Genomic DNA, 25859 nt, shown 5'->3' with positions numbered 1-25859 from the left:
GGCTTTCTAAACCTCAGGATGTTCCAAAGTGCTTTACAGCCAATGAAGCACTTTTGAAGCATAGTTACTGTTGTCATGCAGGATTTGCTTAATAATTTTCTGATCCTTACAGTGACAACACAGTATTAACTTCTCTGAGGAAGAGAGAGACATCTAGGTTACAATTATTTTTTTGGTTTGATTTGCATCCAGCAGTCAACTGCACAGAAACAGGCTATTTGGCCTCACTGTGCAATGTTGTCATTTATGCTCCACATGAGCCTCTTCACACCTTTCTTCATCTCACCTGTGGCAAAATCGAGTGCTATGCACCTTTAAGAGATTGTAGCTAGTTGACCATGTGACTGTATTGACCATTGGTACATAGCGGGGGCTTCTTGTGTAACCGTAAGTCTAGAGCTGGAGGTGATTGAAGAGGCACACATGGTATTAGTCCTCATTTCTTGGTTCTAATAAACTGCCAGTGTTTGTTCAGTTAATCAGTCATTCTGCCTGTATTGTTTCAAGCACCAACTGATGTGTTAATATCAAGGGCACAGCTAGCGTTCGCCAGACAAAGGGAACCTGAAACCCTAAAACATAAAATCACCCTATCAACATATTGTTCTATTTCTTTCCCCTTCATGCGTTTATCTAGCTTCCCCTTAAACACATCTTTACTATTCATCTCATCCACTGTGTGTGGTAGTGAGTTCCACATTCTCACTATCCTCTGGGTAAAGATGATTCTCCTGAATTCCCTATTAGATTTATTAGTAGCTATCTAATAATTAAGGCCCCTAGTTTTGACCTCCCTCTTAAGTGGAAACACCTTCTCTATATCTTACCAGACTGAGACCCTTCCATAATTTCAAAGATCTCTATTAGGTCACCCTTCAACATCCTTTCCCAGATTAAAAAAAGCCCCAGCCTATTGAATCTTTCCTGTTAGTAATAATCTTACAGTTCTGATGTCATCCTGTAAATCTTTTTTGCACCTTCTTCAGTGTCTGTATATCATTTTAATAATATGGTGTACCTTACTCCAAGTGTGATCTAACCAAGCTCGATAAGAGTTTTGCATCACTTCCCTGTTTTTCCATTCTGGCCCCCTAGAAATGAACCCCAGTGCTTTGCTAGTTTTTTATGGCCATGTTAGTCTGTGTCACTATGTTTAGTGATTTGTGTATCTGTATCCCCGGGTTCTTTGCTTATCCGATGCCCTTCGACTCTCATTATCCAGGCAATATGTGGCCTGCTTAATCTTTCTAGCAAAATGCACCACATTGCACTTACCAATATCGAAATACCTTCACCAATTAAGCACTCATCCTGCAGGTTTAAGGTTGCATTTTGCTACATTTTTCCTTTGTATGAACTACACTCCTGCCCCAAACCTGGTGCCGTCTGCAAATTCAGAAATTGAATCGTCAACTCCCAAATCCAAACTGTTAATGTAACTTGTGTGGAAGAGCGGACCCAGCTTCAATCCCTGTGGAATTCTGCAATCCCCCTCCTGCTGATCTGTATAACCACACTTTACCCCCACTCCGTGTAAAACCTCTTTTTACTGCCCCCTCCCTGTATAACCTCCCTTTAACCCACTCCCGGTATAACCACCCTTTACCCCCACTCCCTTTTTAACGGCCCTTTACCCCCACTCCCTGTATAACCTCCCTTTATCCCCTCTCCCTGTATAATCTCCCTTTACCCCCACTCCCTGTATAACCACCCTTTACCCCCACTCCCTGAATAACCACACTTTACCCCCATTCCCTGTATAACTACCCTTTAACCCCACTCCCTGTATAACTACCCTTTACCCCTATTCCCTGTATAACCTCCCTTTACCCCCATTCCCTGTATAAACTCCCTTTACGCCCACTCCCTGTATGGCCACCCTTTACCCCTATTCCCTGCATAATATCCCTTTACCCCCATTCCTTTTATAACCACCCTTTACCCCCACTCCCTGTATAACCACTCTTTACCCCCACTTCCTGTATAACCTCACTTTACCCCCACTCCCTGTATAGCCTCCCTTTACCTCCACTCCCTGTATAACGACACGTTACCCCAACTCACTGTATAAAAACCTTTACTCCCAAACCCTGCATAACCTCCATATAAATCCATTCCCTGCATAACCTGCCATTACCCCCAATCCCTGTATAACCACCCTTTACCCCCATTCCCTGTATAACCACCCTTTACCCCAACTCACTGTATAACTACCCTTTACCCCCTCTCCCTGTATAACCACCCTTTACCCCCATTCCCCGTATAACCACCCTTTACCCCAACTCACTGTATAACTACCCTTTACCCCCTCTCCCTGTATAACCACCCTTTACCCCCATTCCCTGTTTAACCACCCTTTACCCCCGCTCCCTATATAACCCCCCCTTTACCCCCATTCCATGTATAACCTCCCTTTAACCCCAGTCCGTGTATAACCGCTCTGTGCCCCCATTCCCTGTGTAACCACCCTTTACTCCCACTCCCTATATAACCACACTTTACCCCCATTCCCTGTATAACCACCCTTTACCCCAACTCACTGTATAACTACCCTTTACCCCCACTCCCTATATAACCACCCTTTACCCCCATTTCCTGTATAACCACACTTTACCTCCACACACTGTATAACCACCCTTTACCCCCAGTCCGTGTATAATCGCCCTTTGACCACACTATCTGCATAACCTCCCTTTACATCCACTCCCTGTATAACAACCCTTTACCCCCACTCCCTGTATAACCAGCCTTTACCCCCATTCCCTGTTTAACCACCCTTTACCCCCGCTCCCTATATAACCACCCTTTACCCCCATTCCCTGTATAAGTACACTTTACCTCCACTCACTATATAACCACCCTTTACCCCCACTCCGTATATAACCACGCTTTTACCTCCAGTCCGTGTATAACAACCCTTTACCCCACTCCCTGTATAACCAGCCTTTTACCCCGCTCCCTGTATAACCACCCTTTACCCCCAGTCCGTGTATAACCGCTCTTTGCCCCCATTCCCTGTGTAACCACCCTTATCATCACTCCATGTATAACCACCCTTTACCCCCAATCCCTCCAGAACCACTCTTTACCCCCACTCTCTGAATAACTTCCATTTACCCCCTCTTCCTGTATAACCATCCTTTACCCCAATCCCTACAGAACCACCCTTTACCCCCACTCCCTGTATAACCACCCTTTACCCCCACTCACTGTATAACCTCCTTTTACCCCCAGTCCATGTATAATCGTCCTTTGACCCCACTATCTGCATAACTTCCCTTTACACCCACTTCCTCTATAACCACCCTTTACCCCATTCCCTGTTTAACCACCCTTTACCCCCGCTCCCTATATAACCACCCTTTACCCCCATTCCCTGTATAACCACACTTTACCTCCACTCACTGTAGAACCACCGTTTACCCCAGTCCGTGTATAATCGTTCTTTGACCCCACTATCTGCATAACCTCCCTTTACACCCAATTCCTGTATAACCACCCTTTACACCCCACTCCCTGTATAACCACCCTTTACCCCCATTCCCTCTTTAACCACCGTTTACCCCCGCTCCCTATATAACCACCCTTTACCCCCATTCCCTGTATAACCACACTTTACCTCGGCTCACTGTATAACCACCCTTTACTCCCACTCTGTGTATAACCAGGCTTTACCCCCAGTCCTTGTATAACAACCATTTACCCCACTCCCTGTATAACCACCCTTTTACCCCGCTCCCTGTATAACCACCCTTTACCCCCAATCCCTACAGAACCATCCTTTACCCCACTCCCTGTATAACCTCCCTTTACCCTCACTCCCTGTATAACCCCCCTTTACCCCCATTCCATGTATGACCTCCCTTTACCCCCAGTCCCTGTATAACTACTCTTTGCCCCCATTCCCTGTGTAACCACCCTTACCACCACTCCATGTATAACCACCCTTTACCCCCACTCACTGTATAACCTCCTTTTACCCCCACTCCCTATATAACCACCCTTTACCCCCATTACATGTATAACCACCCTTTACCCCCAATCCCTACAGAACCACACTTTACCCCCACTCCCTGAATAACCTCCCTTTACCCCCAATCCCTACAGAACCACCCTTTACCCCCACTCTCTGTGTAACTTCCATTTACCCCCTCTTCCTGTATAACCACCCTTTACCCCCAATCCCTACAGAACCACACTTAACCCCCACTCCCTGAATAACCTCCCTTTACCCCCAATCCCTACAGAACCACCCTTTACCCCCACTCCCTGTATAACCACCCTTTACCCCCACTCACTGTATAACCTCCTTTTACCCCCACTCCCTATATAACCACCCTTTACCCCCATTACATGTATAACCACCCTTTACCCCCACTCCCTGTATAACCACCCTTTACCCCCACTCCCTGTATAACCACCCTTTACCCCCACTCCCTGTATAACCTCCCTTTACCCCCACTCACTGTATAACCTCCCTTTACCCCCACTCCATGTATGACCTCACTTTACCCCCACTCCCTGCATAATCTCCCTTTACCCTCACTCCCTGTATAACTACCCTTTACCCCCACTCCCTGTATAACCTTCCTTTAACCCCACTCTCTGTATAACCACCCTTTACCCCAACTCCCTGTAAAACCTCCCTTTACCCACACTCCCTGTATAACCACTCTTTACCCCCACTCCCTGTATAACTACCCTTTATCCCCACTCCCTGTATAACCACCCTTTACCCCCACTCCCTATATAACCTCCCTTTACCCCCACTCCCTGTATAACCACCCTTTACCCCCACTCCCTGTATAACCACCCTTTACCCCCACTCCCTGTATAACCTCCCTTTACCCCCACTCCCTGTATAACCTCCCTTTACCCCCACTCCCTGTATAACCTCCCTTTACCCCTACTCCCTGTATAACCACCCTTTACCCCCACTCCCTGTATAACCTCCCTTTACCCCCACTCCCTGCATAACCTCCCTTTACCCCCTCTCCCGGCGCTGGATTGTCAGGCTGGCGTGTGGACACGTGCTTGACATGCAGAAACCTGAGATAGTTCGCAATGAGCTCGGGGGAGCGTGCTGATGTTATTTTGCACTCGGGCAATATTTCGGTCGGCGGACGCGTGTGGGAGTTGGCATTGCGCCCGCTGACAATTCAGAGGCTGTTACACCCATTTAGAAACGAATTGAACTGAACTTTCCGCCACCTCTCGAACCTTCCGGAAGAGTGGCCTTCGGATCTTGGAGGAAACCTCAGTCACGGGCAGGATGAGGTTTCCGAAGTGAATGAAAATTTAAATAAAGATGTTTAAATCTCATTTTTAACACGGCCCTGCTCACCTGGCACAGTCACCTGAAGGGACACGTTTCCTGTCATTTTAAAACCTTCATTTTGAACGTTAGCAATCTCCAGCCCGCTGGGGCAGCTCTCAGCCTCTGGGGAGCTTTCACTGACCGTGGCCACGCTGATCTCCGCGCTCGCCCTCCTCACCTCCACCCCAAACCCAGGCATGGCGCTGAGCGTTTCGGCCCGCGACTCACCCTGCTGGCTGGCCATTAATTGGTCGGGGCTTGACCGTGAGTGACGGTCAGTTGCGAGGCTGCTCCTGAAACCACCCACCCACCCGTGAGGTAAGAAAGCTGCCCTCCCGTTTCAGATTTGTAGCCAGTTCATTATTCATTCTACTACTTGACCACTGACTCCACACGTGCTGGCCTTAGTCCTGAGTCCGCAGTGTGGTACCTTATCAAAGGTCTTATGAAACGCTAAATATATTACATTTATCGCATTCCCCTTGTCTACTGTTTCTGCTGCTTCTTCAAAGAATTCTGTAAGGTTGTTTTAGCATTACCTTTCCTTTTGAAATCCATGCTCTTTATTATATTTTCAGTTTCTAGATGTTTCTCTCTTATATCTTTGAGCAAAGATTCTTACCACTAGTATTAAACTAACTGGTTTGTATCTCCCTGGACATGCTTCATCCCACCTTTTAAGCGCGGAATTAACATGAGCTGTTTGCCGGCCCTCCCTGAAGTGCCTCGGGCTGTTTTTACTATGTTCAAAGTGTAATTTAAATGCAAGCTGCTATTGCAGATGTGCAATACCAATAATTACTCACTCTCCCTGACACCATTAAAAATCTCTTTTTCTCTCTCTTTTTCTCTCACCGTGTTCTACATTAATGACTGTGAAACAAAATAAGAAATTGTGAATTTCAAGCTAATAATAAAAAAAAATGTAACAGCAACAAATAGAGCACAGATGGTCTAATCTCCAGAGGGAGTATTAAAAAACGCTTCTGTCATTAAGCATTCTCCTGTAATTCTCAAGGAAAGGAATATATTAACAAAGTCCCAAAACATTCCTGCCTGGATAATTAATAGACCTCAGAAATATTGAGCTGGTGGCTCAAGGGGTAGTATTTTTGCCCCTGAGTCAGAAGGTTATAGGTTCTAGTCCGACTCCAATGGCTTGAGCACAGATTCTAAGCTGATGTAGTGCTGAGGGAGTGCTGCATTATCAGATGAGGTGTTTAAACTGAGGGCTGTGCGGCATCATATTGGAGGAGAGCAGTGGAGCCATTGCTGGTGTCCTGGAGCTATATTTATCCCCCAGCCAACATCACAAAGAATTAACATTTCAAGTCCGTATGACCCTCCTTCACAGCTAAAGAGAAGTAGAAATGTGATGGAATTTATACTGTTTAAGGGAGGCTGGAGCAGGTGAAGCTGGATAGAAGGCCAGGGGCAAAGGAGAGATTGACAAAGGTGTCATGAACAAAGCGGGTGTTAATGGTAGTGGTACCGGCTAAAGGAGGTGCAGATAGTGGCATAAAGCTAAGAAAGCAGAATGTGATAATAGCAGGGCAAGGGTAAGCACTCTGGAAAGAACAACATGAACAAGTGGCAGATAGCCCTAGTGGGGTCTGGGGAGGGGGATGGGGACAATGGTGGTGGGGGGGGGAAGATCGAAAAAAGGATAAAAGGTGGGGATTAAACAATGAGTGAATGAATAAAAATAAAAATAAGTGGATGAAAAAATAGAAATAAAAATGAATTTTGAAAAAAGGGCTGAAAAAGGGGGTGGGGATGGAGCAGAGAGTTCATGATCTAAGTTGTTGAACTCAATATTCAGTCCGGAAGGCTGTAAAGTACCTAATCAGAAGATGAGGTGTTGTTCCTCCAGTTTGCGTTGGGCTTCACTGGAACAATGCAGCAGGCCAAGGACGGACATGTGGGCATGAGAGCAGGGTGGAGTGTTGAAATGGCAAACGACAGGGAGGTCTGGGTCATGCTTGCCAACCACCAAAAACATCTTCCCCTCACTATGCCTGTCAGCATTCCTTAGGGACACCCTGGTCCACTTCTCCATCAGCCCCAACACTCAACCCCCTCCCACGGCACCTTCCCATGCAACCGCAGAAGGTGCAACACCTGCCCCTTTACTTCCCCTCTCCTCACCGTCCAAGGCCCCAAACACTCCTTTCAAGTGAGGCAGCATTTCACTTGCACTTCCCTCAATTTAGTCTACTGCATTCTCTGTTGCCAATGTGGTTTCCTCTACATTGGAGAGACCAAATGCAGACTGGGTGACCGCTTTGCAGAACACCTTTGGTCTGTCCGCAAGCATGACTCAGACCTCCCTGTCGCTTGCCATTTCAACACTCCACCCTGCTCTCATGCCCACATGTCTGTCCTTGGCCTGCTGCATTGTTCCAGTGAAGCTCAACGCAAACTGGAGAAACAGCACCTCATCTTCTGACCAGGCACTTTACAGCCTTCCGGACTGAATATTGAGTTCAACAACTTTAGAACATTAACTCTCTCCTCCATCCCCACCTCCTTTTTTAATCCCCTTTTTCAATATCCATTTTTATTTTTAATTTTTTTTTTATCCACATTTTTATTTATATTCATTTTCATTTTTATTCATTTATTCATCGTTTTATCCCCTTCCTTTGTCCTATTTTTGATCTTTCTTCCCCCCCCCACCATTGTCCTCTGCCCCCACCCTATCCCCACAAGGGGCATCTGTCACTTGTTCATGTTGTTCTTTCCAAAGTGCTTACCCTTGCCCTACTATTATCACATTCTGCTTTCTGACCTAAATGCCACCATCAGCACCTCCTTTAGCCCTTACCCCCCATCATTAACATCCCCTTTGACCTTTTGATCTTTGTCAATCTCTCCTTTGCCCCCACCTATCGCTGGCCTTCTATCCAGCTTCACCTGCTCCACTGCAACCTCCCCCCCGCCTTTAAACAGTATAAATTTCACCACATTTCTACTTCTCCTTAGCTCTGAAGAAGTGTCCTACGGACTTGAAACGTTAACTCTGTTTCTCTCTCCACAGAGGCTGTCAGACCTGCTGAGCTTTTCCAGCATTTTCTGTTTTTGTTTCAGATTTCCAGCATCCGCAGTATTTTGCTTTTATCACAAGAGAATTATTTGGCCATTGTCATCCCTTTTAAAACAGAGATGAGGAGAATTTTTTTCTCTCTCTCAGAGGGTGGTTAATCCGTGGAATTCTCTTCCCCAGAAAGTAGTGGAGGCTGGGTCTTTAAATTTATTCAAGGCTGACTGACATAAATCTTTGATAGACGAGGGAGTGAAGTGTTATGGCGGTGGGGGGAGGGGGTCGACAGGAAAATGGAGCTGACACCACAGACCAGCCATGATCTCGTTGAAGGCGGAGCAGGCTCGATGGGCCGAATAGCCTCCTCCTGCTCCTGTACCCTAGGGGGAGAATTTTCCCTGGGGCGGGCCCTGTTCGCTGAGGGGTAAGTGACGCGGTGTGGGGGGGGGGGGGGTGGGGTAACATCGGGCGTGGGTCCCGGCGTCACCGTATGCCACTTAGACTTTCAGTTCGGTGCCCGTCAAACTGTCAAAGGCCGGTTAAGGCCATTTAACTAACAATTAAAACAAAAAACGGAGTGGGATGAGGTTTCACGAATGATTTAAAATTCTCTCAGAAGTTTTCTTTTCAGCTAACGCACACGTCCCAGCTCTTGTGACCGTTTCACACGAGGGGAAGCGTCATAAAAACTTTTCCAACACTTTATTGAACTGCTGACACTTAGAACTGATCTCCCCAAGGCACCTCTGCTTCCGGGCACACGTCACACTGGCCGGGGGCCTTTGATTGGCCCACCCGCAAAGATGGCAGCGCGCCCAGCTGATCGGGGGCGCCGATGTGGTCCACGCCCATCCCCGCACAACAACCCCAACCACCCCCCCCCCCCACCCCCGCGACGGGACCCCCAGTCAGGGGGGGGGGGTTTGTGCAGGAGCGGGTGGGGGTGGGTGTGAACCCGATCGACGCTCCCCCACCCCCTCCCCGATCGAGTCCGCGCCGCCATTTTACGTGGGTGGGCCAATTAAGTACCCGGCCAGCGTGACGTGCGCCCAGAAGCGCTGAGCGCGCCCTGTGCGAGCGGTGGGGGGGGCCGGGGGGCGGGGGGGGTGTTCCCCGAGTTGAGGCCTACGCTCTTCCGCGTTTGCGCACAAAAGGGGTCAGAAATCCCCCTGAGGCACAGAACTGCCTCAGGGAGATTGGTTTAAGTTTTAAAAAGCTGAATAAAGAAAACAAAAAAAAAATTTTAAGGCATGTCCCCTCACACGTCAATGAATTTGAATAAAATTTTTTTATTCAGTTCATAAGCCCGTGGATGAGGCTCCATGAGAAATGCGAAGGCCGCCTGGACTCTTCGCCTGCCCCTCCCCCACCCCGCCGACCTTAAGGTTGGACGGGCAGCTCAGTTTACCGGTTTAATTCGTTCTTAAATGGCCTTAATAGGCCTTTGACAGTTTGGCGGGCACGCAGCCGACTCGGCTTATGTTTCTACTTCTGTTTGCCGGAGCTTGGCTTGCTAGGCACAGACTGTCCGCAGCGTTTCCTAAATTACAATAGCGGATTCACTTCAAAATATGCTTCATTGGATGTGAAACGCTGGGAGATGTTCGCAGACTGTGAAAGGTGCTATAGGAATGCAAATCCACGATTCTTTCTTAGCCTTTTTTGGAAAGGTCCATTTTCCAAGATCACTGGAGGTTATATTTGAACTAACTCTCCACAGTGACTGTGAATATCAATTCAAATTGACAGCCAAAATACTGGAAAGAATTAGTAACTGTTACATGCTTTTGTTTCATTACAATTACAGGTTTTCAAACATACTCTCTTTAAACCATGACTTCACCACCAAGTCTCTTTGTTTTTTTAGAGAGGTTTAATTTTGAGACGTCATGAGGTTGTGACAGTCACTATATAAATGCAATTTCTTTCTGTTCTTACAGAGAACTGGAGAATGAAATGATTTTTTTCTGTAATAAACCGAATAGACTCCATAAAGGAACACTTTTAATGGACATTTGTACACCGGTTCAACATGCAACATACCACCCAACATGGTGGCATAGTGGTATTGTCACTGCACATGTGCTCCAGATACCCAGGGTAATCCTCTGTAGACCTGAGTTCAAATCCCACCACTGCAAATGATTTAATTTGAATTCATTGGAATTAAAACAATTGTCATAAAAATGCATCTGGTTAATTAATGCTCCTTTAGGGAAGGGAATCTGCTCTCCTTACCTGGTGTGGCCTACATATGACCCCAGACCCACAGCAATGTGGCTGACTCTGAAATGGCCTGTCAAGCCACTCAAGGGCAATTAGGGATGGGTAATAAATGCTGGCCCAGCCAGTGATGCCCTCATTCCCATGAATGATTTTTTAAAAAAAACATTCCATTTGCAGGGTGTTAACAGGGGGTACATCACATAAAGGAGAAGACAGATCAAAGTCTGGGAATGCCAGGAATCTCCAGTTGTATGCAGTGGAAAAAACGGGGAAGTGGTTTCAACCTAATTGGACAATTGGAGGGAACAAAAATAAACAGTTCCAGTTAAAAAAAAAAGATGCATTTGTTCTCACTATGATTTGAAAGGAAATCCTAATCAGCCATGCACATCAAACATCATTAAGGCAGCTTTTTATACATAGATGTTAAGCTTTGAGATTTGACAAGAAATGCTGTTTGAAAGATTTATCATGCATTATACCATCTCAATACTTAGAACAACTTGAACTGTGGGTGACTCTAATCACATTAGATTATATCTGACAAGGTCATTCGAGCTAAGATTCTGGTTCTGGGACAGATGGGAATCTGTGCAATGTCCGTGTCACTCAGTAAGTGGTGCTGGTCCGGAGGAACTCATTTTCTAGATGAGCAGAGTTTTAAGCATTCCAAATTTCAGGGCTCCGCTGGTAAATCAAATCAGTTTAGTCAGCTCACTTGGTCAGACTGTTGTTATTTATCCTGAATGGTATCCAGTTATTGCGAGTGTGATAGGGAATTACATTGAATGTAGAGCACAGAAGCAGACCACTTGGCCCAACTGGTCCAGACTGGTGTTTATGCTCCACATACACCTCCTCCTACCTCCCTCTTCATCTAACCTTTAGAATGGGTGATGATCAGGTCCCAACGAGCATTGGGGAATGGCAAGGGATGGTCTTGTGGTGCAGTGGTAGCATATCTAACTCCAGGCCAGAAGGTCTAGGTTTTTACAAGTCCCACAGGACTTGATGGCCATGGAAGATGCATTCATAATGTGGCCAAACGGGTTGATTATCAGCCTGTAAATCCTTCCAATACGTCTGATGGCAGGTGGTAAGAGCAGCAGAGTTTCCTGGTCTGCCAGGCAGCAGAAGACAACGGAAAACCACGGCAGTACTTCACTGAGGTTAATCATGGAGAAATCGAGTGGAGGCTCATGGTTACCAGCGCCTGTTTAGGCCATGGTACTTGGAGGAAGAGGAGGAACTTCCACTAGATTATCCTTTAACCTTTTCACTTATGAGAAAAAGCCGTAACTCCTGAAACATTACTTGGTAACTGTAATTTCTCATCTCTGGTAATACCGCGAGGTGATCTGGAGGCATCTTCTCCATTGATGTTCCATCATTCCTATTATTGAAGACCAGAGAGTGGTGAATCTATGGAATTCATCGCCACAGAAGGCTGTGGAGGCCAGGTCATTGAGTGTATGTAAGATGGAGATAGATAGGTTCTTGACTGGTAAGGGGATCAAAGGTTACGGGGAGAAGGCGGGAGAATGGGGTTGAGAAACTTATCAGACATGATTGGATGGCGGAGCAGATTCGATGGGCCGAATGGCCTAATTTCTGCTCCTATGTTTTATGGTCTTATGGTCAAAACATGTGCATTGGATAATTGCCAATCCAATGTAAGTAAAGCTTTGTACAAGTACATTATCTCATTGCTTTTATATTTTTTTATCTGTAACAATGCCAAACTTGTATTTATAAAGGCCCATTTACCAGATTGAAACATCCAAAAGCACATCACTGAAGCCATCGCTGGGACAAAATTTGATACCAAGGCACACCAGAGATATCAGGATAAGTGACCAAAAGCTTTGTCAAAGGGGTGGGTTTTTTAAGGAGAGTCTTAAAGGATAAGAGACAAATAGAGAGGTGGAAAGCTTTACGGAGGGAATTCCAAAGCAGAGCCTGGTCTTAAGGGCCAGACTGCTTCGCACCATGCCGAGTTAGAGTGTGAATGCCTCCTGAGGTCCTGGGGTCATCCTGCCCACCTGCAGCTGATGTCTCAAGCGATGACTCAATGACCGGGTCAATGATAGAGCCGGCACCCCACCCAGCCCAATGACTGCAGCAGAAAATAAACAAAGACTTGCCTTGCACAACTTCAGGATATCCCTGAGCATTTCACAGCCAATGTAGTACTTTCTGAAAGGCAGTGGTGGTTTTTAATGTAGGAAAAATGGCAGCCAATTTGTGCACAAGAAGATCCCACACACAGCAAGATCCCACAAACAGCAATGCGATAATGGACCAGATAATCTGACGCTGCTTTGCACCTTGTTCCTCAGTGCACATTAATAATGGTGAGCTCTGTTAAACCCACAATTAATGGGTGAGGAGACTCTTGGCCCCGAGATTGGGGCTAATACAGCGATAGCTTTCCTCTGTATATGATAACGGTTGACATGTACACTGGTGCGAGAAGTACAGAAAAAATGTTTCAACCCTCGGTGGAGACATCATTCACATTAGCAGGCGCAGAACATTCATCAGAAACAGAAAAAGAAAACACAGTGGGTCTCATGTGCAATTTGCCTGCAAGCACATTTTCATTTCACTGAGTAAGGGGACATGAATAGATCGACTACACAGACCAGCCTGTCTAACCTGTGCTGCCAAACTGCTTGTAAAATGGTTGCAGGCAAGCACAGTAGACAAATCTACGAGGAAGGCTGAGCTGTGATCTGAAAGAGATGTAGAGAGATGCAGCCAGAGGGGCTTGTAGCTGATGCACGGCAAGGAAAGAAAAAGGTCTTGCATTTTTATAGCGCCTTTCCCGACCACTGGACATCCCAAAGCACTTCACAGCCAGTGAAGCACCTGTTGATAAAAAGCAAAATACTGCAAGTGCTGGAGATCTGGGGGAGGGTATTTCCCTCGCCGGGCGGGCTTGGCCATGGCCAATTGGGGAGCTGACCGCTGCCCGCGATCGGGGTCAGACCGCGATTTCGCGCTGGCCGATCAAGGCCCGTCCAGTGTGACACATGGTGGCAGCACTCGGCGCTGCCTGTATTGGGGATGGGGGTGGGGGGGGCGGCGGGGGAGGTGAGAGGAGGGCGAACTCTGCGCGTGCGGGTGAGTGCACACACTTGGAAATCTCCCCGAGGCACAGAGCGGTCTCAGGGAGACGAACAGATTTCAAAATAACAAAATGGAGATTTGAAAAATGTAATAAAGCGCGTCCCCTTCGTCTGACCCTGTCAGATGAGCAGGGACACGTTGAGAATTAAATTAGAAAACGTTGATTTTATTTTTGGTTGCCATTGGGAACCTCCTCCCACCCGTGCCGACTCGGGTGCGCGCACACCGACTGAAGTATCGCGCGAGTGCCCAACGACATTGCGGGGTTCACCCGATGTCATCGTGCGTCATTTTACACTCAGTCAGGTCAGGCACCCACCCACCCACCCACCGAGCTAAAAATTCTCTCCCTGAAATAAAAACAGCAAATGTTGGAAAAACTCAGCACATCTGGCAGCTTCTGTCACGAGAGAGAGACAGAGCTAACGTCTTGAGTCCAATATGACCCTTCTTTAGAACCCTTTTGAAGTGTAGTAACTATTGTAATGTAGGATACAGGGCAATCAATTTGTACACAAGCAAGATGCCACAATTTTTAAAAATTAATTTATGGGATGTGGGCTTCGTTGGCTAGGCCAGCATTTATTGCCCCATCCCTAAGCGCCCTTGAGAAGGTGGTGGTGAGCTGCCTTCTTGAACTGCTGCAGTCCATGTGGTGTGGGTACACCCACAGTGCTGTTAGAGACGGAGTTCCAGGATTTTGACCCAGTGACAGTGAAGGAACGGCCGATATATTCCCAAATCAGGATGGTGAGTGGCTTGGAGGGGAACTTCCAGGTGGTGGTGTTCCCATCTAACTGCTGCCCTTGTCCTTCTAGATGTAGCAGTCATAGATCTGGAAGGTGCTGTCGAAGGAGCCTTGGTGAGTTCCTGCAATGCATCTTGTAGATGGTACACACTGCTGCTACTGTGCGTCGGTGATGGAGGGAATGAATGTTTGTGGATGGGGTGTCAATCAAGTGTGCTGCTTTATCCTAGATGGTGTAGCGCTCCTTGATTATTGTGGGAGCTGCACTCATCCAGGCAAGTGGGGAATATTCATCACGCCCTTGACTTGTGGCTTGTAAATGGTGGACAGGCTTTGGGGAGTCAGGAGATGAGTTACTTGCCTCAGGATTCCTAGCCTCTGACCTGCTCTTGTAGGCATAGTATTTAGATGACTAGTCCAGTTAAGTTTCTGGTCAATGGTAACCCCCAGGACAGTGGGGGATTCAACAATGTTAATACAATTGAATGTCGTGGGGCAATGGTTAGATTTTCTCTTTGGAGATGGTCATTTACTGGCACTTGTGTGGTGTGAATGCTACTTGCTACTTGTCAACCCAATCCTGGATATTGTCCAGGTCTTGCTGCATTTGGACATGGACTGCTTCAGTATCTGAGGAGTCGTGAATGGTGCTGATCATTGTGCAATTATCAACGAACATCCCCATTTCTGACCTTATGATGGAAGGAAGGTCATTGATGAAGCAGCTGAAGATGGTTGGGCTGAGGACACTACCCTGAGGAACTCCTGCAGTGACGTCTTGGAGCTGAGATGATTGACCTCCAACAACCACAACCATCTTCCTTTGTGCTAGGTATGACTCCAACCAGTGGAGAGTTTTCCCCTTGACTTCCATTGACTCCAGTTTTGCTAAGGGTCCTTGATGCCACACTCGGTCAAATGCTGCCTTGATGCAATGCAGCCCTTGAACCAAGGCTGTAATAACGTCAGAAGCTGAGTGGCCCTGGCAGAACCATAACTGAGCATCTGTGATGCTCGACAGCACTATTGATGACCCCTTCCATCACTTTACTGATGATCGAGAGTAGACTGATGAGTGGTAATTGGCTGGATTGGATTTGTCCTGCTTTTTGTGTACAGGACATTTCTGGGCAATTTCCCACATAGCTGAGTAGATGCCAGTGTTGTAGCTGTACTGGAATAACTTGGCTCGGGGCATGGCAAGTTATGGAGCACAAATCTTCAGCACTATTGCTGGAATATTGTCAGGGCCCATAGCCTTTGCAGTATCCAGTGCCTTCAGCCATTTCTTGATATCACTTGGAGTGAATCGAATTGACTGAAAACTGGCACCTGTGATGCTGGAGACCTCCGGAGGATGCTGAGATGGATCATCCACTCGGCTTTTATGGCTGAAGATTGTTGTAAATGCTTCAGCCTTATCTTTTGCACTGATGTGCTGGGCTCCCCCATCACTGAGGATGGGGATATTTGTGGAGCCTCCTCCTCCAGTGAGTTGTTTAATTGTCCACCACCATTCACGATTGGATGTGGCAGGACTGCAGAGCTTAAATCTGATCCATTGGTTGTGGGGTCGCTTAGCTCTGTCTATCACTTGCTGCTTATGCTGTTTGTAACACAAGTAGTCCTGTGTTGTAGCTTTCCCAGGTTAACACCTCATTTTTAGGTACACCTGGTGCTGCTCCTGGCATGCCCTCCTGCACTCTTCATTGAACCAGGGTTGATCCCCTGGCTTGATGGTAATGGTAGAGTGGGGGATATGCTGGGCCATGAGGTTATAGATTGTGTCTGAGTACAGTTCTGCTGCTGCTGATGGCCCACAGCGCCTCATGGAGGCCCAGTCTTGAGTTGCTAGACCTGTTCGAAATCTATTCCATGACCTATCCTAGTGTGATCATGGCCAGATCTTCTGCCTTTGTGCTGTTGACTGGGGGATCAGCAATCTGGACTTTTTGTCTAGTGGAAGTTTCCAAACGCCACTGTCAGCTTCGAGATTTGAAAGCACTTTTTCTTTTTGAGTGTTTGGTCAGACTGTTGTCCACCGAGGACATCGGGTGGATTTCTCTCGCCAAGGCTTTATTGAGCTGGGTTTTTTTAAAGCTCATTCTGCCCAAGAGCTCAAATATTCTTTTAGTTTACCCCCGCTGGGTCTTCTGACGCTGCACTCTCTGGGTATTGAAGCTGGACTTCCATGAGATTCAATGGAGTCTTTTGCTGCAGTGTGGAGCTTTATTCCTGCTTCCAATCCTGCTTTGGAGCGTTTCTCCGGCGATCTCCTTCTGCGCCTTCACTTCTGGTACTTCATCAGGTCAGAATGCTGCTCTTTTCAATCTTCCAGGTTTTCAATTTCTTCTCCAGCTTCTGTGAGGCTCTGAGTTGTTCTGATCGCTGCCACCATGTTGTAGGATGTTGTGTGTAGTTTGGTAGGTCTCATGAAGAGGTTCTGAGTCTTGTAATAGTTTAACAGTAAGTGTTTATTAACTATTAGTAACTACATCCAAATATACTGTATAAGTTCAAAGTGAGGAGCTGTCTCCATGCTTGGCTCTACACATGTCTCCGTCCAGTCCAATAGTACCCTCCATACTCAGGCCATGCGTTCCTTTATATCATGTGGGCAGTACTGGACCCAGTCCCATGTTCATCTTTTCTATTTCAGACCCTTATGCTACAAGATAGATCTTCAGAATGGGTTGCCAAATTTCACCAGCCTCAATCACCAAATTGCACGACTGTTGCTACTGGTTTCAGCTAGTTTCTTTTGCTTGTTAACCGAAGCACATTTAAAAGCGTTCCGCATTTGCATTCCAGGCAAGGCTCTCACCTAACAGGGAGGTGGGAATTCAGGCATGTGCAGTACACAGCTTCCTGACTGTTAACGTAAGCAAAGAAAATGATGTGCAGCACCCCCACCAGCGAGCCACAAGTCAGCCTTGTAATGTGGAAAATGTGGCAGCCAACCTGGTACACAGCAGCTCCCACAAAAAGCAATGCGAGAGTGACCTGATAATCTGTTCTTCATAATGTTGGCTGAGGGATAAATATTATTGAGGGGACCAGGGCAAACTTCAAAGGAGCAGCTGTGGAATATTTGACATTGACCTAAAAGGCTCGGCAGAATATCACACCTGAGATATGGCATCCCCAACCATGCAGCACTCGCTCACTACTTCACTGGTGCATGAGACCTTTTCTAGATTTTGTGCTCAAGTCTAATAAATTGGCTTCTGAATTAGGGAAGAGTGCAACCCACTGATCCACAGCTCACACATTGAAGTTAGAAAACATTTCTTCACACAAAGGAGGGTAGAAGTGTGGCACTCTATTCCACAAAAAAAAAGCTGGATATTGCTGGCTGAATGAACAATTTGAAATCTGGGATCAGTGGATTCTTTGCCAGCCGAGGGTGTGAAATGATTCTTGGAATTCTCGCCAAGGCAATCAGGAGCAAGTTTCTGAAACTCACTGTGACCACAAGGTATGTCCCCCAGCATGCCACCCATAGTTTGTACACGGTGATATCAACCTCCTCCAGGAATAGTTTTGAACTTTGGAAACAAACCCGCACAATTAAATATTATTGACTTATTTTGAAGGTCTGTCTACCATCCCTCCCCCGCCCCCACCCCCCGTTAAAAGCATACACTCCTGCCCTCTAAGCTGGTACATCGAATGACACATCACAGCTAGATGGAGGCCTTTTAACTCATCATGCCTGTGTGGGATCTTTGGTAGAGCTTTACCCAATTAGTCCCACTCCACCGCCCTTTCCACTGCGCATTTTTCCTTTTTAAATATTCATCCAATTCCCTTTTGAAAGTTATTACTGAATCCGCTTCCATCGTCCTTTCAGGCAGCGCATGACCCACTGAGTTACAGAAAAAATTCTCCCCCTAATTCTCCCTCTGGTTCTTAATGCCAATTATCTTAAATCTGTGCCCTCTGGTTACCACCAGTCTTGCAACTGAAAACGGTTTCTCTCTCTCTCTACCTTATCAAAACGTCTCATAATTGTGTGCATATTCGAGGACTTACTTTTCCATCAGTGCACAGACATGTTACAAATGTGTGCAAGTCTGTACAGCCGGCATTGAGAATGCATTGCTAAAAAGAATGGTCGAATAAATTTAAAACAATTCACTAAAGCTGATGACCGACTGAGTTTTTTTGATGTGTGGTTGGCAGATCAATTGGAAACATAATGGAGTGGATTCACTGGCCAAAGCAGTGGTAGACAGCTGGAGAGGGGGGAAGATACAGCAGTGAACACAGTAATCATTTGTACCGCATGACCTCTAAATTGGTCCTGGTAGGAAAAATATGCCACAGGTGGGTTTACCTGAGAACAACTCTGCTTCATAATTTACGGTGTATATATTGGGACTGGAAGGTTGCCTTCCAAACCCCACCCCCTCCCCTGCCCCAATATGAATGGGGTCACCTTATTTCCATTTAATACAGCTTAACCTCAGAAGCTCCCACAAAAGCTGCTGAGACCGATCCGAAGGGAAGCTTGGTTTCAAAATCGCACAAGGACTGAAAAAATAAGATGCGTCCAATGAATCGTTGACGTGGGAATTTCTTGGGGATTCGCTCCCCCCCCCCACCCCCCTCCACTCTGTGACTGGGTGCTGTGACAGGAGCAAGCTCTGAGGACACTCCCCAGTCAGCATTGCTTGGCGCTCGTGGTGACAAGCTTAGCTTATGGCAGGCTTCAACGCGGCCTCTAGGAGCTGATTATAGCTTAATCTCTTGCTGGGTGCACCGGGATTTCCGCTAGAGAGGGTGTTCCTCTGTGTGAGGCCTTCCTGTTCTCAAGGATCAATGCATCTGAACGCTCCAATCACTTCCCATTGAAATATTTGATGTGTGCGACAAAGCCTCCTTTTCATATTGACCACGTTCCTTGGCCATTTTTATTTAGGCTGTTGTGACATCTGTATGCTTATTGTATTTATTGAATTTATTCACAGGATATGGGTGTCGCTGGCTCGGCCAACATTTATTGCCCATCCCTAATTGCCCTTGAGTGGGTGGTGGTCAGCCACCTTCTTGAATTACTGGCCGGGTTTTTCTGGCCCTGACACTGGTGGGTATCATCGCGGGCATGGACAGGATAATTTAGAGAGTCGTTTAAAGTCAACCGTTTCCAAATTTTCTTGCCCGTGACAATGTCTGCCAATGTGGGGGCTGGAAAATCTCACCCATCGAGTTTCTGCTCCTAAAACAGTTTGATATGACTGACTGGCTTGCTTGGCAATTTCAAAGGACAGTTAAGAGTCGACCACAATCCTGTAGACCTGTCACACGTAGGCCAGACCAGCTAACGACGGCAGATTTCCTTCTCTAAAGGACATTAGTGAACCAGATGAGTTTTTACAACAATCAATGATAGTTGCCATAGTCACCACTACAGAAACTAGCATTACATTCCAGATTTAATTAGCTAAATTTTCACCAGTGGGATTTGAACCCATTGTCTTACAAAGCATTAGCCTGAGACTCCTAGTTTTACTTATCCAGAGACATTACCACCACACCACCAGCTTCCCTTAACCATACTAGCTTCCTTTATGACAATCTAGTAGTTTCATGTTCACTGTTACTGAAAATAGCTTTTTGTTCCAGACTTATTTATTTAACTGAATTTAAATTTATAATGTATGAGATATGTAGATGATACGTTCAGTATATTTAAATCTGCAGCTGCATGTAATAATTTCCTTACATCTCTTAATGGGCTCCATCCTGTGTTCAAATTCACCTTTGAAATGAAGCAGTCAAATGAACTCCACTTCCTTGATGTACAAGTTGAGAAATCTGCCAGGGGATTCCCTACCGCTGTCTACCGCAAGCCTACCTTCACTGGTCAATATACGCATTGGGATTCTTACAGTCCCCCGCGATATAAAATTGGTCTTATTGACAACCTTGTAAATAGGACCCAAGCCATTTGCTGACCATGTAGGCTTGATGCTGAGATGGAACTCATCAAAGGCATTCTGTTGGGACAACGGCTACCCTGATCAGATCATTTTGCGCTGTATGTCACAAAAACTCATGACTGGGCCTAAGGCCGCTAACATTCGATCTTGAAATGTGCCCAATCTACCTCAGATTACCCTGGAAAAGGCAAGGTAACTCAAAAATTATGAAGTTAGCTGTTTCACGCTGCTACTATGCAGTAGCAACATGAGTGGTATTCGCCACTAACAGGAGGCTGTTGTCAAGCCAAAAAGATGCTCTGCCTAACACACAAATGAGTAATGTGCTTTATGAATTTCAGTGGCAGTGTGATGCTAGGTATGTAGGCTGTATGTCCCAAAGACTGGTGGATCGTATCAAACAGCAAGTCCCAGCTTCTGTTCACAATGGGCAGGGTACAGATTGTACCCAACCAGCTCATGCTTGCAAAACACAGCATTCAACATTAGATGGGATTCCGCGTTTGGACAACATTTGCCAAGTAATCCTCAGTGTGCTAAGAGTTACACTGGCAACCAACTGAAGATTGTCATTCAGACTCACAGCATGGTACATTTTCATGTGCTGGAAGATACATATATTAGTACGCAGGGCCCTGTTCTTTGCAAACATAAATTGTGCCTGTTTCAGCTAAACAAAATAAGCGACAGCCATTCGCTGACTCATTCCTCAGGGCAATGCCTTGATCAATCAGGATCAAGCTGCCTGGTTCAAATTTCAAACAATGCTTGGCAGTTAACTGTCAGTCACCATCAATTGGTGCATTCTCCATTGCAATGCCTCCACCAATCAGACTCCACCTGCCAACCAAACAGCACTCTCTTCTCATCCAGTATAAATTGTTGTTTTCCCCCGATACTAGTATTCTTGGGGCTATTAATTCGTTCAAATGCCTTTTTGTTTCAATTGGTTAACTTGTTAACTTGTTCCACTTGAAAGAGTATATTGGCATTCTCGTGATGTCCTGATGAGTGCAAGACAAAAAATTTCCACATTTTTTTCCAGCAATGCTCAAGTTCTGTACTACCAAACAAACGTTTGAATTTAAATTCACCATCTGCTATGGAGGAATTTGAATTCGTCTCTGGATTACTAGCTGATGGACAGAACCACATTGCTCCTGTGCACCTTATCTCAATCAATACATTTCCAATTAAAAGTTATTTGGATTTGAACACAGTTTTCAATGTTTTCTCACGCCTGTTTGAAAGCCTACCCACATGCTCACTCTCTCTATCGCCGTGCCTTTCTGTTTCTTCTGTTAGCCTTGATTTGCAAGCAAACTCCCCCCATGTCTGGGGTTGTAAGTGCTGTAGCTGTGCTAGTACAACAAGTTAGATCCTGGCTTTCAAATCCCTCCATTGCTTTGCTAGCCCTCCCCACCACCCCACCCCCCAACATCTCCCCCCACCCACTGCCCTTATTGCTATACTGTCCCTCAGCTCTACAACTCTCCGAGACCTCAGTGCCCATCCAATTCTGTCCTCTTGCACATCCCCCAATTTCCATCACCCCACCATTGACAACTATGCCTTCCGTTGCCTGGGCCTTAAGTTTTCCCTCCCTAAACCCATCCGCCTCCCTTTCCTCCTTTGAGCTGCACTTTAAAATCTACCTCTTTGACCGAGCTTTTGATCTCCTGTACTAATATCTCCTTGTGTGGTTCGGTGTCAAATTCTGTTCAATAATCACTCCTGTGAAGCACCTTGGGACGTTTCTGAAATGTTAAAGGTGCTATATAAATGCAAGTTGTTGTTAGTGCACTTGGATTTGCAGGTCATTGCTCAGTTCGGCTGACTACTTAAATCTTCTGGTTCATTTGCTTATCCTGCACTTCTTGCAACTATAAAGCTAGTCTGTGTTGGAGAGAATAGATGGGATTCTTTTGATGAATAGCCTGAACCGATTAGATTTATTTCACAATAATGGATTTTTTTTCATACTCATTTAGTTCGAAATCCAATTTTTGTTTCTGTGTCCCATGACACGCTAAATGTCATAGCAACGAAAAGGATTTAAATAGAATGCTATTTTAGAGAGCCAGTGCTGGAGTCGATGAGCTGAATGGCCTCCTTCTGCACTGTAAAGATTCTGTGATACTGTGAAATATACGGACAGATAACTAGCTCAGCTGCAGTGGTACAACAATGTGTTCCATTTCAATCTGATTTAAAAGATAGAAGTAGGGTTTGCTGTGAAATGTTGGTGCTTGAATACAATGTTGTTGTAGCAGTGAATTCAAGTACAATTTGTATAATTCCCAAACTCTCCATTCATCCTCACCAGAAACCAACTACAACAATTTCTAAGAAGCTGAAACGATCCAGCAGGTCAGGCGGGATTTGTACAGAGAGAAAAAAAAAACTTGCATTTCTATAGCACCTTTCATAACCTCAGCACACCCTAAGTCACCTTCTGGCCAATTGAGCACTTTTCCTGAAGCGTAGCCACTGTTATAATTAGGAAATGTAGCAGCCAATTTGCACAGAGTAAGATCCCATAAACAGCAACGTGATAATAACTTAAATAAACTGTTTTCCTCATGCTGATTGTAAGTATTGGTGAGCCGACCAGGGAGAACTTCCTTGTGCCAATGGATCTCTTACGTTCATCTGAAAGGGCTGACGGAGATCTCTGTTTAACGTCTCATCCAAAAGATGGCACCTCCGACAGTGCAACACCACTTGCAGTACTGCATTGGTGTCAACATTGTTTCTTTTGTACTCAAGGCCTGAAGTGGGACTTGAAACCACAACCTCTGAAGGTAAGAGTGCAAACCTACCACGCCGTGGCTGACACTCCAGGCCCATGCGCCTTTAGAAAAAAAAGGCAGACTTGCATTTCTATAGCGCCTTTCAGAACCTCAGCCCGCCCCAAAGCGCATTACAGCTAATGATGTGCTTTTGAACTGCAGGCTCTGGTGTCGTGTAGGAAATAAATCGAAGTCAGGACCAGAGCTGGGGGCAAGGGTTCCACATAGGCCAATTTCTACTGAGTCTTTGGCAAGGCGAGATGGCTGAACATCGGGGTCCAGGGCCTCTGTACGAGAGAGGGGGAGCAGTAATGGAGCATGTTTGCTGTTGTCCTCCAGCCCTCCTCGTGACAAATCAGTGATGGCCTGGAGTCTTGACACTGAGAGCACTGACAGACATTGGAGATTTGACCAGGCTAAAAATGAAGATTAGCGCACGTGCACGTGATACATCAGGATCGATTTCGCGACTCAGAACATTGTGAAGAGCAGATATCAGGAGCAGAAGTCCGTATGCTCCTCACTATTCTACCTGTAACAACTGAAGCAAGTCTCATGGTGTTCTCATCCGTGCAACCAAACCTCCGACTACCGCTAAAGTAAAAGCAAAATTACTGCGGGCACTGTAAATCCGAAATAAAGACAGAAAAGGGTGGAAAAACTCAGCAGGTCTGGCGGCATCGGTGGGGAGAGAAACAGAGTTAACGTTTCGAGTCCGTATGTCTAACACTGCCACCTCATGAAGCTCTCGGGTGGGACCACCACCAATCCATAAAGTCTGCCCCTCATGCGCATGCTTAAGGCACAAATAAACCGCCAAGAGTTGTTTGTTGTTCAAACTGATCCAACTTACTTTTAGTGGGAAGCTAAAAGAGGAAACTTGATCAGAGCGTGGGAGCTGCATTACACACCAGGAGCAAGGCCAGTGATTCACAAAGACCGAATAATCAAATCACATTTAGGGTGAGGTAGGGTGTCCCTTGTGCTGAGGGTCTAGAGTTCCCCCCTATGGATACGCGGTCAGTGGGGTGGTCCACACCCCTGGGTGGGGTCTCCCAGGCTCCACCACATTCTCGGGCAACAGGAACCTGCTCCAATTTTCCCTGCGTTCCGCTCCCTCGGTATTCCACTGCAACCATTTGCACCTCCAGTTGTTTTGAACTGTCCTGCATCTATCGCCCCTCCCGTCTTGAGCCACCGTCCCTTTCAGTAATTTAATCTCTCCTGTCTGCCAACGTATCGCAGACCGTCCTCTTCGTTCTTTCCTCTCCCTCCCCCCCCTTTTTCCCGCCTCTGTCCTTGCTCAAAACCCATTACCTTGCTCAATTTACCCAGTGCGGCTGAAAGGCCATCGATGGGTTAGCGCTGACTGGGGCTTTCCGGCCCCACCGCAGTCCAGCCAAAGCTCCAGTGAGGGTCGGCGTGGACCAGCCGGGTCCAGGCGGTGAGCGGGGCTGGAAACTCCCACCCTCTGTTTCTCCCTCCGCAGACCTGCTGAGCACTTCCAAGCGTTTTCCCTTTCTTATTTCCGATTTCTGACTCCCGCAGCATTTTATTCTGTTGGCGTCAGTTCATAATAGCTGAATATGACCAAATAGCACACCAAAGTAGGGGAAATTAATCTTTGAGGAGCTGGCTGTAATTTGTCTTTTACTGACCAACTTTACTAGATTGAGGGGAAAATTGCTACTTGGAGCTAACCATTATGTTTTGTAAGTTACTTATTCAGACAGCTGGTGAAAAAGCTACAAAATAAAAAAAAGCATGAGAGAACCAGTAGAACATATGCAGTTCGGTAACGCACCACTACCTTCCTGAAATGATGGAATATTTCAATTGGCTGTACTTCACTAGCATGCATGACTAATGTGTGCACAGCTATCTTTATACCCTAGTTTGCTCTCTGTGCCTTCTGGAAGATCAGGTTGAAGGCGAATATATAGTAGGATCATTATGTATTATATTATGGAATTGGTATTATAGGAATATAGGACCAGGAGGAGCATTTGGCTGCTCGGCCCTGTTCCTTCGTTCAATGAGATCACACTGATCTGTGACCTAACTCCATGTACCCACCTTTGCCTCATACCCGCTGATCACTTTGGCCAACAGAAATCTACCAATCTCACATTTCAAATGAACAGTTGACCTGACATTAACTGCCATTTGCAGAAGAGAGTTTCAAGCTCTTTGTGTGTAGAACTGAAATGCCAAACTCATTTAAAAGGTCCCTGGATCTGAAGTGCTATAACCTGCAAGGCTATTGACCCACTGCCGCAAAGTGGGATTCAAAATGAGCGACTAGTTTCTTTGTTTGGCCGACGCAGACATGATGGGCTGAATGGCCTGGTTCTATGGTTCTAGGTGCTTCCTAATTTCACTCCTGAAAGGTCTGGATCTAACTTTTAGACCACGCCCCCTAGGCTTAGATCCACGAACTAATGCAGATAGTTTCTGCCAATCTACTCTGGCTGTTCGTCTTCAAATATTGAAAACTTGGATTAAATTTGCACTTAACTTCCTGACTTCCAGAGAATGCAACCCATAGTTGGTGTAACCACTGCTTGTAATCTAACCCTTGGGGTCCAGGAGCAGGATTTTCCATTTGGCGTTGGAACGTTGGAGCCATTTCCAGGTCCCAATCTCGCTCTGGGAT

At 46.3% G+C, this 25859-nt stretch overlaps 1 protein-coding gene across 1 annotated transcript in view; it reads right to left on the bottom strand.

Annotated features, from left to right (window-relative positions):
* galnt9 (polypeptide N-acetylgalactosaminyltransferase 9) overlaps positions 1-25859 on the bottom strand; it is a 367007-nt gene that overhangs the window by 160963 nt on the left and 180185 nt on the right. The gene's annotated exons all lie outside the window — the stretch shown is intronic.

The sequence above is a fragment of the Carcharodon carcharias genome, chromosome 13 (assembly GCF_017639515.1).
Source record: "Carcharodon carcharias isolate sCarCar2 chromosome 13, sCarCar2.pri, whole genome shotgun sequence".
In the NCBI taxonomy this organism is placed as follows: domain Eukaryota; kingdom Metazoa; phylum Chordata; class Chondrichthyes; order Lamniformes; family Lamnidae; genus Carcharodon; species Carcharodon carcharias.
This window is presented reverse-complemented; position numbering and strand designations above follow the sequence as displayed.